At 47.6% G+C, this 7,095-nt stretch overlaps 1 long non-coding RNA gene across 1 annotated transcript in view; it reads left to right on the forward strand.

Annotated features, from left to right (window-relative positions):
* Window positions 1-5,779: 5,779 nt before the first annotated feature.
* LOC144135215 (uncharacterized) overlaps window positions 5,780-7,095 on the forward strand; it is a 30,978-nt gene continuing 29,662 nt past the window's right edge. Inside the window, exon 1 of the long non-coding RNA XR_013315409.1 lies at window positions 5,780-5,935. This is a non-coding gene — a long non-coding RNA (uncharacterized LOC144135215). The remainder of the gene's footprint in view (window positions 5,936-7,095) is intronic.

Below are 7,095 nucleotides of genomic sequence, written 5' to 3' on the forward strand. Positions count from 1 at the left end.
CAAGTAAAAGTAGTGTGTCGTTAAAACTTGCAGTGCTACAGAACCTGAGGTTTCCAGGGAGCAAAATTGTTTAAGGAAAACAGAGTGGCACAGCTGCTTTTCTGTCTGAGTTATTTTACCTTTTAACTTTTCTGCATAGTTTTAATTTTTTCCATGCTAACTTAAGACATGACTTGGTGCCGAAGATTAAAAAGTTTTCACTCTGTAAATACTTCAAAACACGCTAATTGTTTTTGCCTGGTGTTTGTTAATCCCCTGAGAACTTAAGAAGCGGGCATTCCATGAAACTACCCGTTTACTACATAAGCCCGAGCTCGACCCAGCCTCGTCAGCTTAAGCTGACGAGGCTGGGTCGAGCTCGGGCTTATTACAGGCCCAAGAACGGCTAGGGCTCACAACACAAAGCCCGCGTCCGTACCAGGCCCGCAAGGAATTGTACCCTGTCCGGGCTTTTGGGTAAGCCCGAGATTGTGGATTGCTTAGGGTACCTCGATGGCCAGAGCGGGTATCAATGCACGCTACAGAGGCGTACACAAGCGAATAGTATTCCGCCATCTCTCGGTGGATGGGAAAACGAGGAGAGGCAGAAGCTTTGCTCGCTCCGCCCTTTCGTTCGCGCCAAAGACAATAGTTGTCCTACCCTCCGACAGGTGCGCAGATTACACCGACAGCACGGTTTGACACCGTAAGCGTCTTGCGACTATGATTAACAATCTTAATACTGATACTCAAGTAAAGGAGTATTCATACACTCTTAGCCACGGAGAATGTAAGAGTTTGAATCAGAGTTTCACGAATAAAGTGACCAAAGACCTCTGGGGTCGAATGCGCGGTTTGTGATTGAAGCTGATCTTTCAGAACTTCCTGCACCATCAGACAGTGCCGCGGCCATCTAATGTGCAAGAGGTACTGGCAGTTGCTCTTTGTGTCGCGGCAAACACAAGACTGCATTATAAACCATGGGGAGAGTAGAAAAGGGCACCTCGTGTCTTGTGTCTGTACCGCTAAGGCGCGCGACTGATAGCACCCGTTATCTTGACGCGTCTCGCGCTGCACACTCACAGAGAGTCAGTGCTTACGTGGCTTACGTGTGGCTTTGGTGAAGCGCAGACGCTCGCGCCTAAGCATGTGGCGTCGGAAAAGCTCCACGGGAGCTAGCATACTTCGCATAACAATTCGTTGGTAGCGCTGAAGACAGATAATAACGGAGAAATATAAGAGACGAACTCACTGTCATAACTGCTCAAGGCGAGAAGGAGGTTATATAAAAGAATAAAGAATTCAATCGTACTTAAGACGTCAGCAGAGTCACAGTGCCCCCGATGTATCATCGCGCGAACGGAGTTGCCAACGTGTGCTGTTTTCTAAAAATTCTAAAAAAAAGGGGACCTTTCGTGACATATGGAATACGGATGTTTTTAGAATTTCAGCGCTTCATTGCGCACTTCTGCACGATCAGCGATGCATATCGAAGACTTATTCATGGTACCTTGCTGTATGTCGTGGCGTATGTCTTGTCTGTTATCGTAAAAAGGGGCTATTTCTGGTTGATTCTGCACGTTGGAAAGTTTCTTCTCTCTATAATCTTCAAAGTCCATACTTTTAAATACACACAATGAATTTTATATGCCGCTTACAATGTCGTTGCTCTGGTTTGCCTGGTTTTCAGAACGAAAGCTAACAACTGAAAAATAATACTAAGCAAATTGCAGATGATAGGCAAAATTCTACAATGCTCGTTTATTCTTGGAGTTCTCTGTTTTGACTGTGAAACCTTTATTTTCGAGTAGTGTTTATGCATATTCTTTGCTCATCTCTCTTCGTAGAGGTAGGGGGAACCTTGGCGCTAATGAAAATATCATCAAGGCTCCAAACAAGAACCATGTGAGAACATGCCGAGAAAGCAGCGCGTTGAGATGGAACACACACAAAAAAGGGGTGACGCGACCCCTCACCTTCTTGTATCTACGTTTAATTGCCAGGTTAATGCGCCGTTTCCTGATCATTGTCTCAAACCTTCATCACCCAACTACACTCTATTTTCATGACGTTGCTATAGGACGAGGTATTAAACAGGTGGCCAGAGTCCTGTAAAGCGATCAAGGCAGATAGGGCGTTCCTTCACTTCCTCAGCAGGACTCACCTCGACTCGCCGTTGTGAACAGGTGCACTGATTGTGTGCTGTCTGAATTGGCCCTCCTCTTGTGTCTTCATTATCGTCTACCGTAACCTTCTGTCCTCCCCTCTCTACTTGCTCCTAGTGAATGCTATTCAGGTCTTGCTGACCACCAGAGGAATTCCTCCCTGCCGCTTCTGTGTCCCCTACAGCAGAATCAACAATGTTAGTTTCGGGCAGAGGAGACATCGCTGCGCCTGCCTCGGGCAGCAGCAGTTTTAGCGGCGCCGTTTTCTCTCTGTCCGCGTGAGAAAAGGGATGGCGACCAGCAGCTTCGGCGGCGGCGGACACAAGTTCGTAGTCAATGGGACTAATGTCAGTTTTGTGGGAGGACAAAGCCTCTCGTTTCCGCTGTACGGACCAGCGGCAGAGGGGGAGGAGCCAGCTGCTTCTTACGGAGCGCGGTGATACGACGACCGTACCCGTATTGGGAACTAAACATCCCTTCTTTCCTGTACTGGCTAATGACGGCGGCAGAGACATACCATTGGCCCGCAGCGCTGGGAATCCTAGAGAAATCCTTTTCACGACCCTCGGGTAAACAGGTCTTTTGGGCTGTGGGTAGAACGGGGGGGGGGGGGGGGGTGCATTATCCTAAACCCTTTCCTGTGCTACGAGCACAGTCCAGTACCCAATATGGTGGCGCCCGTGAACCTGTTCGTGAACGTCTCACAAGATGTTTGCATCACTACGAAGCGTAGAGCTCTGTCGTCCAACCAGGATGGCGCGCAATGCATCGCTGTGTTCCTACGCGCCTGTTGCCCCGCCAATTATTGAAAGGTCACTCCATCCATCTGAAAAAAAGGTGTACTGGTAGTTAGCTTCTTTCTGTCCCTAGCAGGTGGCGTTTGACCTCATGAGACTACAGAAAGAGCGTTGACTAACAATGGCGGAAAAAAATTAGGAAAATAAGCAGTAAGTATGCCGGACGCGAGGACGGAGAAAGAAAGTATTAAACGAGAGCTTAAAAACGCGGAAGGTAAAAACTAGATTAATTCAGTGGAAAATAAACATAGTGTAGAACTATATCGATGCTGGAAAAGGCAGATCAGTATGAAAGCATTCTATTATAATTAACGAGCACTGAAAACTTCGCTTATGAACAAGGTATTGATGCAGCAGGTTGAACATATATTCACCCATTTCTCCGACCACAAAGCCCCCTTCCTGACGATCAAAGACTGGAAGATCGAAGGGTACTTGAAGAACATACCCAACAATACTAGTTTGCGGTGTTGGTTTACGGAGGTTTAAAATTCCAGTGTGACTCAGGCTATGAGGAACGCCGTAGTGAAACGCTCCGGAAATTTCGACCACCTGGGGCACTTTAACTTGCGCTAACATCGCACAGTACACACTGGCCTCTAGAATTTCGCCTCTATCGAAATTCTACAACTGCGGCCAGGATCGAAATCGCGTTTCGGGTCAGCAGCCGAGCGCCATAACTACCAAGCCACCATGGCGGCTTAAACCCGACAGTTCTCTACAAAAACATTTTTGAGCGGGGAACCGTTTATGAACTCAATGTTTTTCATTTCATGTAAGATTTCACTATTAAAATCAATATTTTCGCAGTTCACCTGTCGGCAGTCTTTAACGGGCAGCGTTAAGGAGCTCATGTCGAAGAAAAGCCGGTGTCGTCGGCGTGGGCCGTGAGCGAAAAATCTCTCCTCCTCCCCGTGATCGAAGAATCTCTCCTCCTCCATATGAGCGAAAAATCCATCCTCCTCCACTTCGCAATGTACGCCACTGCCCGAACAAAAATTGAAAAAGTAATAGAGCAGTAACTGTCTCACATATATAGGTGGATATCCGAACCGCGCCTTAGAGGTTTTACCCCTGCCTCGTTTTAAGGCCAAAATCAACGCCTCCCGCTCGTCTCGTTCGGGCGCAGTGGGGCCGTGCGGGCACGCAGGAATCACGCGGTGAGCGGCGAACAACGCAGCCCACATTCAAGGCGCGTTCACCACGAAGCTTGCGGCTTGCTGTCCGTTCGTTCGGCGCGGAAACTATGCTGGCGTTCGTGGCATCGGGTTTATCGAGAACGACGTGCCGACGAACTACGACTGCAACCTGAGTCCCGCGTGTTTCGGGAAGGCGCCTGGCAGCGCTTCTACGTGGATTGCCGCTCCGCGCGTCCGTTTCACCGTACGTAGCTTAGCGATTTGTCTAACGGGCAAGGTGTCGCGCCGAACGGGCCATGGCGTTCCGTGGACTACCTGGCAGTGCTGCAACACACTTTCGCGTTCCACACATAAAGGCGAAACTTAAGCGTCCTCCAATTTTTTTTTCTATTAACATTTTGCTGTCGTCGAATGTGTTCCCTATTGGTTTTTTATGGCAGTCTTCACTGTTCGATGTGATGGATGGAAACGCTTTAAAAGAAACATTTTGCTATATATCAGAAGAACGGACCATTACGTTCAACATTTTTATGAGAGTATCTTTCTATTTTTCATTTTTCAGTATCATTGCCCGAGAATGCTGGACATGAGAGTGTGCAAAATAAAGAGCGCTTCGTAACTGTGCTATCAGGGACAAAATTCTCCAGGACACTTTACCGGCAACCAACGGGTGTATGTTTATCAGCCGGCGGTCGGAACCCACATTTGCGGTGGATAAAGTTGTTGTTGCGTTCTCTAATGTGCGCTAGTGAAATCTGTGGAACACTGGCACAGTTTGCACCCATGCACCAAAATTGGTGGTTACGTGCACTGGAGATTTCGTCCCCTGTACTACGCACTGTACGTACACGTATCTCAAGTTCTTTACCTAAATATTTTCACAAAATCAAAACATCTACAGATCTGCCCTGAGACTTCGCATTAGGGAGTATCTTAGTCGTCCTTAGAATTATTTCTTTGCTGTAAAAAGTTATCTTCTAGGCGAATAACGCCCACAAGACATTTTCAGCTCTAGTGAAAAAAAATCACTCCGGGACTTCCCTTTTGTATTGGAGGTACCAATAGAGTGGTTTTTCTCCTGGAATACACTAGGAGGAGGAGGACGAGGAAAGGCAGGGAGGTCAACCGGAAGAATAACCGGTTAGCTATACCCTGCACGGGTGGAAAGGTGTGAGCTGATAAAAATGAAGGAGAAAAGAGAGTAGCAGGAAATGAAGTCACTATGCAAATTCTGTTAGCGTTCTGTAGGCACGATAGGCTGATATATACTATGATGTCGGAAAGGCTTAGTGCGTTGTAGAGCTTTTCATTCAATCCAGAGAGAGCGCAAATATCTCAAAAGAGTTGTTGAAAGAGGAAAAGATGTGCTTCTAGGCGCTTCTAGAACAACTTACTATATTTACAGCCACTTGCAGCAGCTTACAAAATTACTCTTCGCTTGCGATAAAGCGTGCTGCAAAGTACCCTGGGGGACTGCCACCACTGATCTGAGAAGCCGTTATTAATGCAGCGTGGCGGTTAGCATACGTCACACGCTGAAAACAGCATGAAACGAAGGCACAACCTACACATGTGGTCGGCGAATGTATTGATGTACTCAAAGCCTTAGCAGTACAATTGTCACAACAAGTTTGAGTGATGACGAGCTCCGTTTTCTTGATAACTTCGCTCCCGCCATCATGACAATAGCGGCGGCAATCACCCGTGCATATGCATGAAATGAACGGGTGAGAATATAATCGAAGGAGCTGGAAAGCAGAATTTGGCATCTTAGCGTGAGCATTGCAAAAAGCTGTGATGCGTTCCGTCGTAGGCATTGTCTCTTTGTACACTATGGTGAGTCTGCTCATTGCAGGTACGTCCATCGTCGTATTCCTTAGCTTGACCGGAAAGTGCTAAACTTAAACTCATAGATCAGCATACAATGGGTGTTTTAGTTAAGCAGTGAACACGTAACCCCTAAAGAGTTATAATGCTGTGTACCGCGCTGAATACTTTGTTCTCACGTCCACACTCAAACTTGGGCGGAATCCATTGATACATAATGGAGGTGCCTTACATTTTTCCAGCCAAAGATATCGACTTGGACCTAGTAAGCTACACTGAACACCATAATACTTTTGACACTAACCATTTGCTTTGACGTTGCCAAAACATATAACTGAGTCCTTCAGAGCTAGCGGTTAAAGGGACTATGCAACGGATAAAAAGTCTCATGTAAATGTTTTCAATGCTTAGAAACGATGCTAAGAAGCATTCACACCAAGTATGAGTCTTCAGAACTGAGCCGGCACTTTATTATGAACTTTTAAAACTTGTGTTTTTCAAAATTCGCGGGCCGATATGTGTACTCGTAGTGACCGATTTTGGAACTAAAATCGTGGAACAAAGACGTCACTGTACCATGACGTCGCCAGGCCACCACACGCTCTCATTCGCTGGAGCCACGACAGCCACGACGTCACGGGCACACTTCCGGTAGCCGTGAAAATCTTCTGCTCGTGCCGTCGCGCGAGCCCCTCGGGCAAGCGATCCAGGGCATTGCCTTCGTGCATATGGTTTCAATTTTCCTCTGCCGCCTCCTTCTGTCGGGAGTTCCGGAGCCACTCGCACGGCTCTTAGTGCGCACGCATAGGGCTCGATGCCCATCGCGGCCGTAAGAGCGAGCAGTCGCACCTCGAGGTCAGGGCTTATTACTGCTAATTACCACAGATGACAAGCAAAGAAACCCGACGCGCGCCGCAATCCAGGAAGGCGAAGAGACCGGAGAGATGCTGCCATGCCGTCGACGCTGCTGCTGGGGGGCTAGGAGTGACAACCGAAAGTTGAAAAATTATTGCATAGTCCCTATAAATAGTTTCCAAGGCATGCGTGTATCGGGCCACCTTATGTGATTCATTCCCTCACTAATCTGATCGTCTGATCCGAAAGCGGTTAGGGACCACTTCAAGCACGGAAAGGGATGTATTGTGAGGTTTTCCGAAGAGAAGTGTTGTTTTCCCCATGCTCTTCAAC

Source organism: Amblyomma americanum, chromosome 5 (genome assembly GCF_052857255.1).
Source record: "Amblyomma americanum isolate KBUSLIRL-KWMA chromosome 5, ASM5285725v1, whole genome shotgun sequence".
Taxonomy (NCBI): Eukaryota; Metazoa; Arthropoda; class Arachnida; order Ixodida; family Ixodidae; genus Amblyomma; species Amblyomma americanum.